The sequence below is a fragment of the Lithobates pipiens genome, unplaced genomic scaffold (genome assembly GCF_037356315.1).
Source record: "Lithobates pipiens isolate NorthernLeopardFrog02 unplaced genomic scaffold, aLitPip1_a1.2 Scaffold_1, whole genome shotgun sequence".
Taxonomy (NCBI): domain Eukaryota; kingdom Metazoa; phylum Chordata; class Amphibia; order Anura; family Ranidae; genus Lithobates; species Lithobates pipiens.
The window spans coordinates 226294367-226307967 of record NW_027507685.1 but is presented as its reverse complement, the minus strand read 5'-3'; the positions used below and the strand labels follow the sequence as shown (position 1 = coordinate 226307967).

Below are 13601 nucleotides of genomic sequence, written 5' to 3'. Positions count from 1 at the left end.
ATATTGACGATGTGCTCTTGATTTGGGATGGTAGTAAAGATCTTTTTTGTTGTTTGTTGATCATTGCAATGGTATTTGTATCCTTTTTTCTTATGACTTGGTGGAGTTTTAACGGTATTTGTATCCTTTTTTCTTATGACTCGGTGGACTATCACACGATTTGGCGCATTTTGTTTCTCTATGGTGATACATCGTTTGGAGGCGTGCTGAGAGCATCCGCGTGGATCCAAAGATCACGGGACATCCGAAAGATCGGGACGATCTCCGGCATCTGGTTATCGGGACGCCTATGTGATTTGTGATTTGTGATCGAATCTGCGCAGTTTGACCTCCCTTAACAGGGCGTCACTGGGGATCTGGTAAGCCTCCATCTATTAGTGGTGTTTAGAGGTGAAGGGTCCACGTGGTCAAGTACTATTTCATTGAATGAACAAGCTTTAGCTACTTTTATTTCATATATACACTGGACATTACTTATATTTTTTGTATTAATTTACATATGGACATTTGAGCTCACAATTTGTTTGTTTTTTATTACCTCATTTGACACTTTAGTTTAATAGGATTTTTTCTTAATATTTTCACAATATTTGTATATTTGATTTCACAGCTTTTTTTTTATTTATTTTTTTGCACAATTTTTTAGGTCACATTCACATTTAGTGGCCAAGCGCTGCACTCTATTTCTTTTGGATCATTGCAATGCCAGCGATCTGGATCTTACCTATGTTGTTGACCCAGATTGTTTGATCTTCTTGGACTTGGAATTATTTCACAAAGCTGGTTCCATACACACCAGGTACCATTACAAGGTGGTGGCGGGCAACTGTTACTTTTATTTTGAGAGTTGCCATCACCCATTTTGGAAACAAATATACTCAAGGGTCTATTCCTTAGACTAAGAAGAAATTGTTTCAAATATTAGGATTACACACTTCAGAGCCAAATCATGACTGAGAAATTTTAGGAAAAGAGTTATCCTCAGCATCTCCTTTCAGAGGCCTCTACATCCTGTCTAGACTGTTGCCACAGTAGTGGACATAATAATACAGCATTTAAACAGATTGCTAGATTCATCACAGGATTCAATAATAATTAATAATTACAGAAGTATCTGTTTACATTGACAGATCTCCTCCGTTCTGTCCTTCTCAGGAGCAATTGCGGATAGCCGCGCCCCCTATACTCCTTAAAGCACCCGCCGTACAAAGAGGAAGTAAACCCTGGGGTCTTCATCAGTTTAGGCCAATATGTATTCTTCTACATATTTTTAGTAAAAAAAAATCACAATAAATGTATATTGATTGGTTTGTGCAAAAGTTATAGTATCTACGAAATGTGGCATTTTTAGTATTAATTATTTTTTTTATTAGTAATGGCAGTGATCAGTGATTTTTAGCGGGACTGCGAGATTACAGCGGACAGATTGGACACTTTTGAAAATTTTTGGGGACCAGTGCCATTTATACAGTGATCATTGCTAAAAATAGTCATTGATTAATGTATAAATGACACTGGCAGGGAAGTGTTCCCTAGGGAAGTGTTTCTAAGGTCCCTTTCACACTGGGGCGTGGGCCGCGTTAGCGGTACAGCGCTGCTCGTTTTAGCAGTGCTTTATCGGGGCTGTGCGGGCTTGAGCGGGGTGCTTTTAACCCCCAAAAAAGCAGTTAACAAGGGGTTAAAAGCGCTGCTGCCAAATCGATTTCAATGGCAGGAGCAGTGTATACATCGCTCCCGCACCTCCCCAAAGACGCTGCTTTCAGGACTCTCTTTTTTTGGCCCTGCAAGTGCACCAGCCCAGTGTGAAAGCACTCAAGCTTTCACACTAGGGAGGCTTGAGAGGCTCTTTTCAGGCGCTTTACAGATGCTATTTTTAGCGCTAAAATGCCTTCAGTGTGAAAGTAGTCTAACGGGGGGGGAGAGAGTACTGACTGGGAATACAGAGAAATCGCTATTCCTGATCACTAGGAACAGACAATCTCTCTCTATTCTCCTGTCAGAAAGGGGATCTGTTTGTTTGCATTGACAGATCCCCATTCTGTCTCTCTGTGGAGCCATCGTGGGTGGCTGGCGTACATCGTGGCCACCGGCCATGTGCATTGGCTCGGATGACACACCGTGGGCATCTGCTATTGCTATTAAAGCAGCCGACATACACGTACGGGATTTGCGCAGCCGAACCAACCTGACACAGTATACTGACGGAGGCTGGTCGGCAAGTGGTTAAACAACCCTTAACCACCAACACATGGGCGTAGCATAAGGGGTTGCAGGGGTCACAATCACAACCCCATACCTAGCTCCCTGCAGCCTCCCTGTCATATTATCATCTCCTCCACAAAATCCAGCTCCGATTTGCCCTAGGGCCCTACAGCTATGCCCCAGTAGTGGGCTTCTACTTTGCCTTCCACAGTCCACACCCCTCTGTTCCCACTGGCTGGTGAGAAGCTGTGAGCCATTTCCTGAATGGAGAGGAGCACGAGGTGAGAACATCCCAGGGTGGGGAAGTGTCTGTGCTGTGCTTTGGTAACATGGAATGGTAACCGAGCTTGTCGAGACAAGAGGAGGAGAGTGCCGTCCTGTAGCTACAATAGGACCGATGTCACCTATTGAGGCATGACAGTGCTCAGTGTCTCCTAGTCACCAGCTGGGATTCTCTGCCCCCCCCCCCATCCGGGGATGTCTACTTACCACTCTTCCCTGACAACTAGGGAGAAGACACTCACCTCCAGGAGGTAACCTTCCCCCAACACCTGCCAACACTGACAGAGAAACCTTCAGAAATTGCTAAAACAAATCCCTTAATATAGGTTGGACTTGATGGACTTGTGTCTTTTTTTGACCTCACCTACTATGTATCTATGTAACACCTCCTTGGGGGGGCCCCTGAAGGGCTGCAGGCTGCAGATTTTGTGTCACATGGCTTTGCTCTCCCAGATGTAAGTTGCCCCCTCAAAGCTCCCTGACCACCCCCTCCACCCTGCATGCTATGCCCGGCTGCTGAGCTCCTTTCCAATTACAGCACTCTATACTGTTCCTTCTCAGGGCTGAAATCACATTCCTTTACAACACAGTCAGTTAGCCATGATCTTCACAGGGTGCATCTGCCTACTGCAACTACACTGCCGTTCTGACCAGGGGATTTCACAGGTCAGAAGGGCAACATAAAAGCCAGATACACCCTGTGAAGACTGACAGACTATGTGTAAAGGAATGTGATTTCAGTCCTGTGTAGTGTGTGTGTGTGGGGGGAGCTGTATACAGTGATGGTATGGGAAAGGAGTTCTGCCAAGTGACCTGCCAGGGGTCCCTGTCCTTTGATTCTCTAGTGGTAATCCCTGTCCTCTGATGTAAAGAGGAACTCTGAGAACTCAAAACTCTTAAGCCACTTTGAGTATCTTGACAAGCGGTTGATGTATTTGCACGCACGTTGGAGGTAGTGGGGGGGGGGGGGGGTCAACTTCTGCAGATAAGGTACATCACACCCTGATCGGACTGGTCATAGGTATAACAGGTGTTGTGTGTGTGTGTAGTCGGGTTGGCATGCTTTGTGATGTACAAAAAGCGCCGGTAAGAAATCATCAAAAAACATGAATATATAGTGGCGCAGGCTTACATAAAACATCCCATTAAATGCACAATGATTACCAAACAAACATTAGCCTAGACTTCACAAAAGCAACCCTTGATATTATTTTGCACCCAAACAATTTTTTTAATATCATTTTATGTGCAAATTCCGTTTTTAGTCTGTAGTGCATAGTATTTTTTTCTTTCCATTTAGAGCCGGTTCACACAGCGGGCGATGCGAGGCGACACGACTCGCCTCGCCTCGCTCTCGCAAGTCGCCCCCGTTCTGTACAATGGAACCGTTCTGAGAGGAGCGACTCGAGTCGCTCCGACTCAGAAAAAAGGTTCCTGTACTACTTTTGGGCGACCTCGGGGCGACTTGCATTGACTTCTATACAGAAGTCATCTGCAAGTTGCCGCTGAGGTCGCGGCAGGTCGCGGCGAGGCAAGTCGGAGTCGCCTCGCCTCGCCTGCAGTGTGAACCGGCCCTTAATAAAAATGTTTGCCTTTGTCTATGTTGCTTTATTTCCTTTTTTAAAACAATATGGTAACCGGGGTAATTGGCGCTACCTATTTACCAACATTAATTCTCATTCCAACTAAATGAAGATAAATACTTCTTCCGGGATTCCTCAAATCCTTTAGAGCCCTACTTGTTTCTATTAGAATCAAGAAAAACAGCAACAAGAACAACTCCTGCTAGAATCTAATACAATCACATAGATGGTCTAATGTGTGTCAACCACAGCCCTACAGAGTATGGTAAGTATATATAATCCCGAATAAATCATGTATACATCCTATAAATAAAGGAAAAAGGGCTACATGCCAAAAGATGGTGCTATATGCAATTTTTCAAAGTTACAAGCTACTAAAATATCCCAAAACAATCTTCCTACTGGAAATTGGAACTTGATTCCTGAAAATGACAGATGGTCCAGTAAAAAAGAGAGAGGAGAGAACTAAAAAACAAAAAACAAAAAATATATATGTATATCTGTTGCTAAGTGCGATGTTGCCTTAAAATCGCATTAATGCCAAGATATAATTAAATTAACAAACTGCCATTAGAAAAAATATATATATATATATGTGTTTGTGAAAATATAGTTCAAATCATGGATGTACAAAATATGAAAGTGCAAATGCTATTACAACCATATATAGAAAAAATATATATATAAAAAGTGCATCAGAAAGTGCAGGTGAAAAGGCAAGAAATCAGAAAATCAATAAACCAGCAAATTAAATAACACAGTCCATAGTGAAAAAATTTATATGCTTAAAGATGATGATACTCAAAATAGAAAATCAAGAGAAAAAATAATAAATAAAAAATAAAAATTAATAAACAATAAAAATAAAAATAAAAATAAAATAAAAATACAAAATTAGTGTCCAGTTATCCAAAAAAATCTTCAATGGTGCAATTGCAACATAAAATGTTCAAAAGTGACTTTAGTGCTTCTTGTGCAATCTTCAACGTGACTTCTGTGTTCCCCCACAAGATACCCCACTCACCAGAAGAATACACCCCTGCAGGGGTAATTCGCCTTAAGATCAAAGTCTGCCGATATCCAGCTCCTCAATCGCATCCAGAGGGAGATTCCATATATCCTCATAAGAAAAAAATTGTAGCCTCCATAGTGTAATTTGTATAAAAAATCTATTTATTGCCACAAAAAATATTAAAAAACAATAAAAAACACAATAAAATAAAGGGTGGAAAAAACACAAATCTCATATAATGAGAAAAGATGTGGAGACACAATCCACTAAAAAATCCACTCAGCCTCCATATGTAAATTAATGGTATCGTTCCAGAAAAACAGATTGTATATATAGCGATACCCTCACTTAAGAGGGCCGCAAGTTTGGTTTGGGTCCTGAGCACAGCTCCGCCAACCCCCCGGCAATCTGCACTACCCACTCTGGCACAGTTAGTATCTAGCAATACACATTAAATCACTTATACTCTAAATATGTGTGTGTGCGTGCGTGGGTAACTCAAGCTCATAGACAATCTTTGAAAGTATATAACTGACTTTACTTGTTGTTTTCTAAAAGGAATAACATGAATTGAACATTTGGTTTGCAACACATAAGCAGGTCCCTGCAGTAACCAGTAATAAAGATAAACAGAGTAATCAGCACAATAAAGTATTGCTATGCAACTCTAACGCTGCCCTTTTTCAGCTACTTCCCCGCATGGGTAAACTAACACCCAGCACTATCTACCTATGCAGTCAGGCCTGACTGATCTAGATGGAAGTCCAGTAAAACAATATTCGCTAGCAATCTTTCGGTGGTGCACTTGAAGAACAACTTTGTAATCCAAACGAATAATAAAGATAAAGCATCTGTCTTTAAACAGCTCTCACCACCCGGACAAGTCCAAGTCCGGTTTCTCTGCCTTTTCGTCTAGGAACAGGAATCCACCGACCTCCGAGTCTTCAATCCTTCTGGTGTACTGCAGCAAGGAATGAGAAAATGTCTCTCAGGTGCAACTAGGCTAGCAGAGAGCTCTTTGGAAAAGAGCACAAGGCCCAGGCTTCAGGCCTTGTGCCTCAGCAGTTCAGCACAGATCTCCTCCTGCTTGAAGAGAGGGGGGTGTCCAAAAAGGAAGAACTAGGCCTCTCCCCCTCCTTATATATCCTCCCCCATAAGTCTTTGAGACATAACTCAAAACATCCTGAGAACCAGCGGGGTTCTGGGAACAGTAGTTTTATAGTCCTTAAAGAGACCCCGCTACACACTCCCCCCACTGAAACTCTTTGGTCCCCAAAGATAAACTTTTAACACATATCCTGTACCAATTTTGAAAGTGCTGGGTATGATGTTGGTACAGGGAATTTCCACCAGAACTCAGAGGTGGGATTCCCTGTCCCACAGGTCACACTGACATGAGTGGCCTGCCTAACTGTGCCAGAGAGTGAGCTGGGGTTGCCCTCCACCAAATGGTCAGTGGAAGGATTAGAGCATTCAGCACTTCTTCTAGCAGTCACAACAGAGTCCTCAGAGCTCTCCCCCATTTGAGAGTAGGTTAGCTTCTTGGGGGGTCTCACAACTCGGCGAGCTCTCTGTTCTCTTGGGACTTCAGGCTCTGGTGCCACAGGCTCTACTTCAGGAACACATTCTGACAGCATCACTGGTTCTGGAACATCGGTTCCTTCCTCTTCTGAGTAAATGCTAGGGATATCTTCCCAGCCTTCAGGCACACCACTAGATGGAATGAACTCTGTAGCTTCTGGGTTCAGTGTCCCATCCTGTGTATCCTCAGTAGGTGGGAGATCTATGGCAGAATTTTCTGGAGTTGATGAAGGCCATAGCCACTCAAGCTCTCCTCTTCCACCTTCACCTCGTTGGGGATCTTGTCCATCTCTAACCCGGGAGGTCTGAGACCGAGTGCTGGGTCCCGGGGTATCCAGAATGGAAACAGATTCAGGTGGATTTCTCACTGGAGGTATTCTGACTGCTTCAGTAAGCTGGAGCAAATTATTCCTGTGCCAAGTCTTCAAGGGTCCCACTTTCCCCTCTGGTTTTAGCTTATACACAGGCAATCCAGGTAGCTTTCTGCAAATGACATAGGGCTCCTATCTCCATCTATCAGCAAGCTTGTGCTTCCCAGGGATCCCCAGATTGCGTAGCAGTACACGGTCCCCAGGCTGCAGGTCTTGCACTCGAACCTTCAGATCGAAGTTCCTCTTGTTGCGGGCTCCCCTTTGGTCTGAGGCCGCCTGAGCTCGTTCATGGGCCACTTTAAAATTGTGTCTAAGTCGATCCACATATCCCTTGTGGGAGGTAGCAGAGGCATGGTCTAGGGAAATGCCAAAGGCCAGATCCACCGGCAATCTTGCTTCCCTCCCAAACATGAGCCGGTAGGGGGAGTAACCCGTCACATCACTTGTGGTGCAGTTGTAAGCGTGCACCAAAGCTGGTATGTGTTGGCTCCAGTGTTGCTTCTTCTCTGTCTCTAGAGTTCCAAGCATGTTTAGTAAGGTCCGATTAAACCTCTCAGGTTGGGCATCTCCTTGTGGATGATAAGGTGTAGTCCTGGTCTTCTCTACTCCCAATGAGTCCAGTAGGTTCCGGATCAGACGACTCTCAAAGTCCCTTCCTTGGTCTGAGTGGATTCTCTGTGGTAATCCATAGTGGACAAAGTATTTTTCCATGAACACCTTGGCCACAGTGGAGGCCTTTTGGTCTTTGGTGGGGAAAGCCTGGGCATAACGGGTGAAATGATCGGTTATCACCAGAACATTTCCCAATCCACTCAAATCGGATTCAAGGCAGAGAAAGTCAATGCACACCAGATCCATTGGACCCTGACTCTGTAGGTGGCCCATTGGGGCAGCTTGATGGGGTAGAGTCTTCCTCTGGATGCATCGTGCACAAGAACGGCAATATTCCTCCACTTCTGCCCTCATACAGGGCCAATAGAACCGGCTTCTGACAAGCTGGAAGGTTCTCTCCGCCCCTAGATGGCCATGCTGGTCATGTAAGGCAATTAGTACCGTCTCTTGGTGCTTCTCTGGGAGAAACAACTGCCACTTATCTTTTGAGTTATCAGAGGGGCCCCTTCGGTAGACCACTCCCTGATGTACTTGTAGCTTATCCAACTCTTTCCTCAGCAGGCGAGCCTCCTTGGAAGGGTGATGTCGAAGTCCCTCTGGATTCTCGTTCTCCAAAGCTTCAAGGACCAATCTCCCCATGGGGTCTTCCAATTGGTCATAGCTCAGCTCCTTTCTGGACAGCTTTGGCAGGAGTTCCTCTGCTAGTTGAGTTACCCCACAGTAGGGTTGAGGGACTCCCACTGCGGTGACTCCTATCTCCTCTGCTCTGGGGCCCCCTCTTGCTTGAAACTCAGCACCCTGACAGAGTGCTCGCACTCCTTCCGGAGCTACCTGGGTCCAGTCTTCCCAGTCATTGACCATGACATGAGATCTTCGGGACAGGGCATCTGCATCCCTATTTCCAGCCCCTGGTCTGTACTTTAGACTGAAGTTGAATCCGGATAATGCAGCCAACCATCTGTGTCCGGTTGCATCTAACTTTGCAGTAGTGAAGAGGTAGGTCAGAGGATTGTTATCTGTCTTTACGGTAAACTCCGCCCCATAGAGATAGTCCTTCAGTTTGTCTACTACTGCCCATTTGAGGGCCAAGAACTCCAATTTATGAGTGGGGTAGTTCTTCTCCGAGGGAGTCAGGCTCCGGCTCACATAGGCCACTGGTCGCAGCTGCCCTTCATACTCTTGATAGAGCACTCCGCCTAGGCCCTCATGACTGGCATCGACATGTAGCTCATATGGTCTGGTGGGGTCGGTATAGGCCAGGACTGGGGCCGTGGTAAGGCTCCTCTTCAAGGTTCGGAAAGCCTCTTCACACCTTGGGTTCCACTGATCTTGAACCGACTCACCGGCCCTCCTAGGTCCCAAGCCATCCTCTTCTCCTTCAGTCTTGAGCAATTCGTTTAGTGGCTTGGCAATCCGGGCAAACCCATCCACAAATCTTCTATAATAGGAGCAGAACCCCAAGAAAGATCTGAGCTCTGTGACTGTTGTCGGTCTTGGCCAAGAGGTAACTGCCTCCAACTTCTCAGGGTCTGTAGCCACTCCCTTTTCAGACACTATGTGTCCCAGATGTTCACAGAGGATTGGTAAAACCGGCACTTCTCGGGAGAAAGCTTGAGTCCCTCTTCGCTGAGTCTTCTCAACACCTTCTCCAACCTGGCCTCATGTTCTTCCAAAGTTTTCCCGAAGACAATGACATCGTCCAAGTACACAAGGACTTCTATGAGGTTCATGTCTCCAACGGTCTTCTCCATGAGGCGTTGAAAGGTAGCAGGGGCTCCAGACAGGCCCTGAGGCATTCTGTTGAATTCGAAGAATCCCACTGGGGTTATGAAGGCTGTCTTCTCTCGGTCTTCCTGTTGCATGGGGATTTGGTAGTACCCACTCTTGAGGTCCATTACACTGAACCACTTGGCACCAGCCAAACTCTGTAGGGCATCCTCTATTCTCGGTGTGGTATACTGGTCAGGGATGGTCCTCCTGTTGAGAGTCCTGTAGTCAATACAAAGCCTCAACGACCCATTCTTTTTCCTGACCACCACTATGGGGGAGGCATAGGGACTTCTAGACTCCCGAATCACACCAGTCTTCTTCAACTCCGCAAGCTGCTCCCTTAGATCCTCCAGATCAGCTAGAGGGACCCGCCTAACCCTTTCCCTGAAGGGTTTGTCTTCTTGGAGGCGGATTCGGTGGGTGGCACTCCTGGCACATCCCACATCAAACTCATCCTTTGAGAAAATCCTCTCCCATCTAGTCAGCTGGGCCTTGGCTCTCTCCTTCCAGGCTCCAGGTAGGTCCGGGTTCTCCATGGAAAGTTTCTCCCAAACATCTCCTCCTTCACCCGTTCCTTTTACTTCTGACCAGCTGACTGGGGCCGCAGGACTCACCTGCCCCAACAGCATCCTGGCAGGGATCTCTATGGGTCTCTCCGTAGGGTTTCTCACACTCACTGGGACTCTTCCTCGAGCCTTCTTCAGGGCCTTGATTGAAATCACTTCCGGTATCACTTCCAGGCCTGAGTGGTCCTCCCTTGGATCGGATTCCAGCATGACAAAGGGGCCAGGCTGCTCCCAGGTAAGCTTCACCGTGGCCCTGAGGCAGGCTACCCCTCCGGGCTGCAGCACCACTCCCTCTCTCCCAAGTCTCCACACCTTCCCTATCCCCTCTCCTGGGGTCTTCTGCTCTAGGACCAACCGTTGGTAGGCTGTCTTCAGCATGGGATGGATATTGGGTTCTTGATGGTTTCTCGTCTCCACTAGAGGGGTCAGAAGTCTTCGCACCAGATCCGTATTGGTCCCTATGATGAGGGACATCTTGCTGGCCCCGGGCGGTCTAGGACACACAACTGCCAGGGTGTCAAACACCTCTGTTTTCCCCGCCACAGATGGATCGAAGGTCAGCTTTATGGGCAGGTAACCATCGTAGGGGAAACTCTGAGCTCCCAGACCCCATATCTCCAGCTCTTCTATCTTCTGTATAGGCAAATGGCTCAAGTGCCTATCATAGAAGTCTCTGTACAACAAAGTCACTTGAGCTCCAGTATCCAGGAGGGCCTTCGTGTAGACTCCTTCCACCTGGATGGAGACAGTGGGGGATGGGCCGACCAATTCTTCTGGGTAGGGCCGGGTTGAGGCCACCCTCTTCTGGGGACCCGTCTTTATTCTCTTTCGAGTCTGGTATGCATTGACCCTCCCCACAGTAATGGGAGTACAAACCCGCTGAGGGATGTTATCGTTTCTTATTTGTAGACATTCCTTCTGAGGGGTCTGGTTTTCTCTCTTCCTCTTCCCTCTATTCAGTTTGGAGTTCACTGAAAGGCATGGGCACCCGGTTGACTCCCTCACCGGGGCCCTCTGGCGTTTCCCGCCGGCTGGCGGTTATCTATCTTCTTCTTCTTGGGACTGGAACATCTACTGGCGAAGTGGCCACTGCCCCCGCAGTTGTAGCATAGCGTCTCTTCTCGGACTCGAGTGGGGCTTGGTGTTGGTGTATCTGGAAACAACTCCTTCCTAGGACTTGGTTTCTCGGCTCCCCCTTGACCTTTCGCCATCATAGCAGTCAACATCTCCATCACCTGGGACATCTGTAACTTCAAAGTGTCCACCTCCTTATCTCTAGCGGTAGTCATGGCCGGTGTAACTATTGCTACCGGTTGTTTGACGGGCTCGGTGAGATGTTCTTCCCTTTTCTCTTCCAGTAGGGCCTCTTCCTCTCTGATCATTCGGATGAGGTCAGTGTACTCCAGATTCTTCCCATCCAGTCGGGCACGCAGTGTCCATGCAATAGGATCCATGGGTTGAGCTCCCCTCAGTACCTGTTGAGCACGGGCCTCATCTACTTTTCTTGGGCTGATCCCCTTCTTTAGGATCATCCTATGCAGGATTTTATCTAAACGTCCCATGTAGTCTGATAGTTTTTCACCCTTTTTCTGGTAGCAATGCTCTAACTGATAAGCAAGCTCAGAGATTTTCTCTGTCCCACCAAACACAATCGGTAGTACATCTAGGTACTTCTGCGCATTACAGTCTGTCCTGCTCATCTTCAGGTTGCGTACGGCCTCTAGAGCAGGCCCCTTTAGACTTTCCACAATCCTCTGCTTCTTTATGCGCTCTGGAACTTCCCATTCCTCTAGTGCCTGAGTTGCGCTATCTAACCACTCTTCAAATCCCTCTTCTTCCGAAGGTACAGGTTTCCTCCCTGAAAACATCCGGAGTTTTCTGTACCCCAACATCGGGTAATCTTTGGGATCCTTCTTGCACTGGGCCACAATCTCCCCCAGGACAGCACACAGTTCTGCGCTAAGGGTGGCCGGTGCTGATCTGAGACTCTCGGGTGAGGTACGGGCCGCAGCCTGCGGTGATCCCGTTGGCGAAGGCTCCTCCTTTATTGCGTGCGCCAACCTAATCTGTTGTCTTGTGTCAAGGATCTGTTGTCTTGTGTCCGTACACGGTTGTGCTTGCAAGCCTCCGGCATCCCATCCCAGTATTCCACTAGCGCATACTGATATGAGATGTCTGGGTCTGATTTTATCTCCATCACCCATGGTTCATGGTCTGGGGACACTGACTTCATTAACTCCTCTACGGTCTCAGTCGACCATTTCTCCCCTGGGAGGCTAATGACCACTGACTGACTTGGGTCGGCCTTAGCCGCTTCACACCACGCTCTGACTCCCTGTGGGTCCATGCCGGTACCTCTGGCGTGTTCACCGCTGTCTCAGAAATCCCGGATTTACGAGCCCCCACGTATAGCGATACCCTCACTTAAGAGGGCCGCAAGTTTGGTTTGGGTCCTGAGCACAGCTCCGCCAACCCCCCGGCAATCTGCACTACCCACTCTGGCACAGTTAGTATCTAGCAATACACATTAAATCACTTATACTCTAAATATGTGTGTGTGCGTGCGTGGGTAACTCAAGCTCATAGACAATCTTTGAAAGTATATAACTGACTTTACTTGTTGTTTTCTAAAAGGAATAACATGAATTGAACATTTGGTTTGCAACACATAAGCAGGTCCCTGCAGTAACCAGTAATTAAGATAAACAGAGTAATCAGCACAATAAAGTATTGCTATGCAACTCTAACGCTGCCCTTTTTCAGCTACTTCCCCGCATGGGTAAACTAACACCCAGCACTATCTACCTATGCAGTCAGGCCTGACTGATCTAGATGGAAGTCCAGTAAAACAATATTCGCTAGCAATCTTTCGGTGGTGCACTTGAAGAACAACTTTGTAATCCAAACGAATAATAAAGATAAAGCATCTGTCTTTAAACAGCTCTCACCACCCGGACAAGTCCAAGTCCGGTTTCTCTGCCTTTTCGTCTAGGAACAGGAATCCACCGACCTCCGAGTCTTCAATCCTTCTGGTGTACTGCAGCAAGGAATGAGAAAATGTCTCTCAGGTGCAACTAGGCTAGCAGAGAGCTCTTTGGAAAAGAGCACAAGGCCCAGGCTTCAGGCCTTGTGCCTCAGCAGTTCAGCACAGATCTCCTCCTGCTTGAAGAGAGGGGGGTGTCCAAAAAGGAAGAACTAGGCCTCTCCCCCTCCTTATATATCCTCCCCCATAAGTCTTTGAGACATAACTCAAAACATCCTGAGAACCAGCGGGGTTCTGGGAACAGTAGTTTTATAGTCCTTAAAGAGACCCCGCTACATCTATAATAGAACCGAGCTGAGGGAAAAATAATAATAAACCACACGCTAATGGCACTCTATCCCAAAGTACAAAAAACAAAAAACTATGAGTTCAAAAAACACTTTAGGGCAATGTCCCGGGATATACCCTGTTACATATAATCACTCCAGTTTTATGAGTCCCCCAGGGATAGAGCCCTTCTAGCGTGAATCCCAATTCAGCGGTGGAAGCCGTTCGGTGGATCTGCAGTTTCAGCTTGCACTCCAACTGCGTTCCAACCACCGTCGGCGACCCGGAACTGACGTAATAGGCGTAACTCCG

The 13601-nt window shown here is 47.0% G+C and overlaps 1 protein-coding gene across 1 annotated transcript in view; it reads left to right on the top strand.

The window, feature by feature from the left end:
- LOC143983844 (antigen-presenting glycoprotein CD1d-like) overlaps positions 1-13601 on the top strand; it is a 114608-nt gene continuing 101007 nt past the window's right edge. The window contains exon 1 of the mRNA XM_077483946.1: positions 1-359. The gene's annotated coding sequence lies outside the window, so the exon portion shown is untranslated. The remainder of the gene's footprint in view (positions 360-13601) is intronic.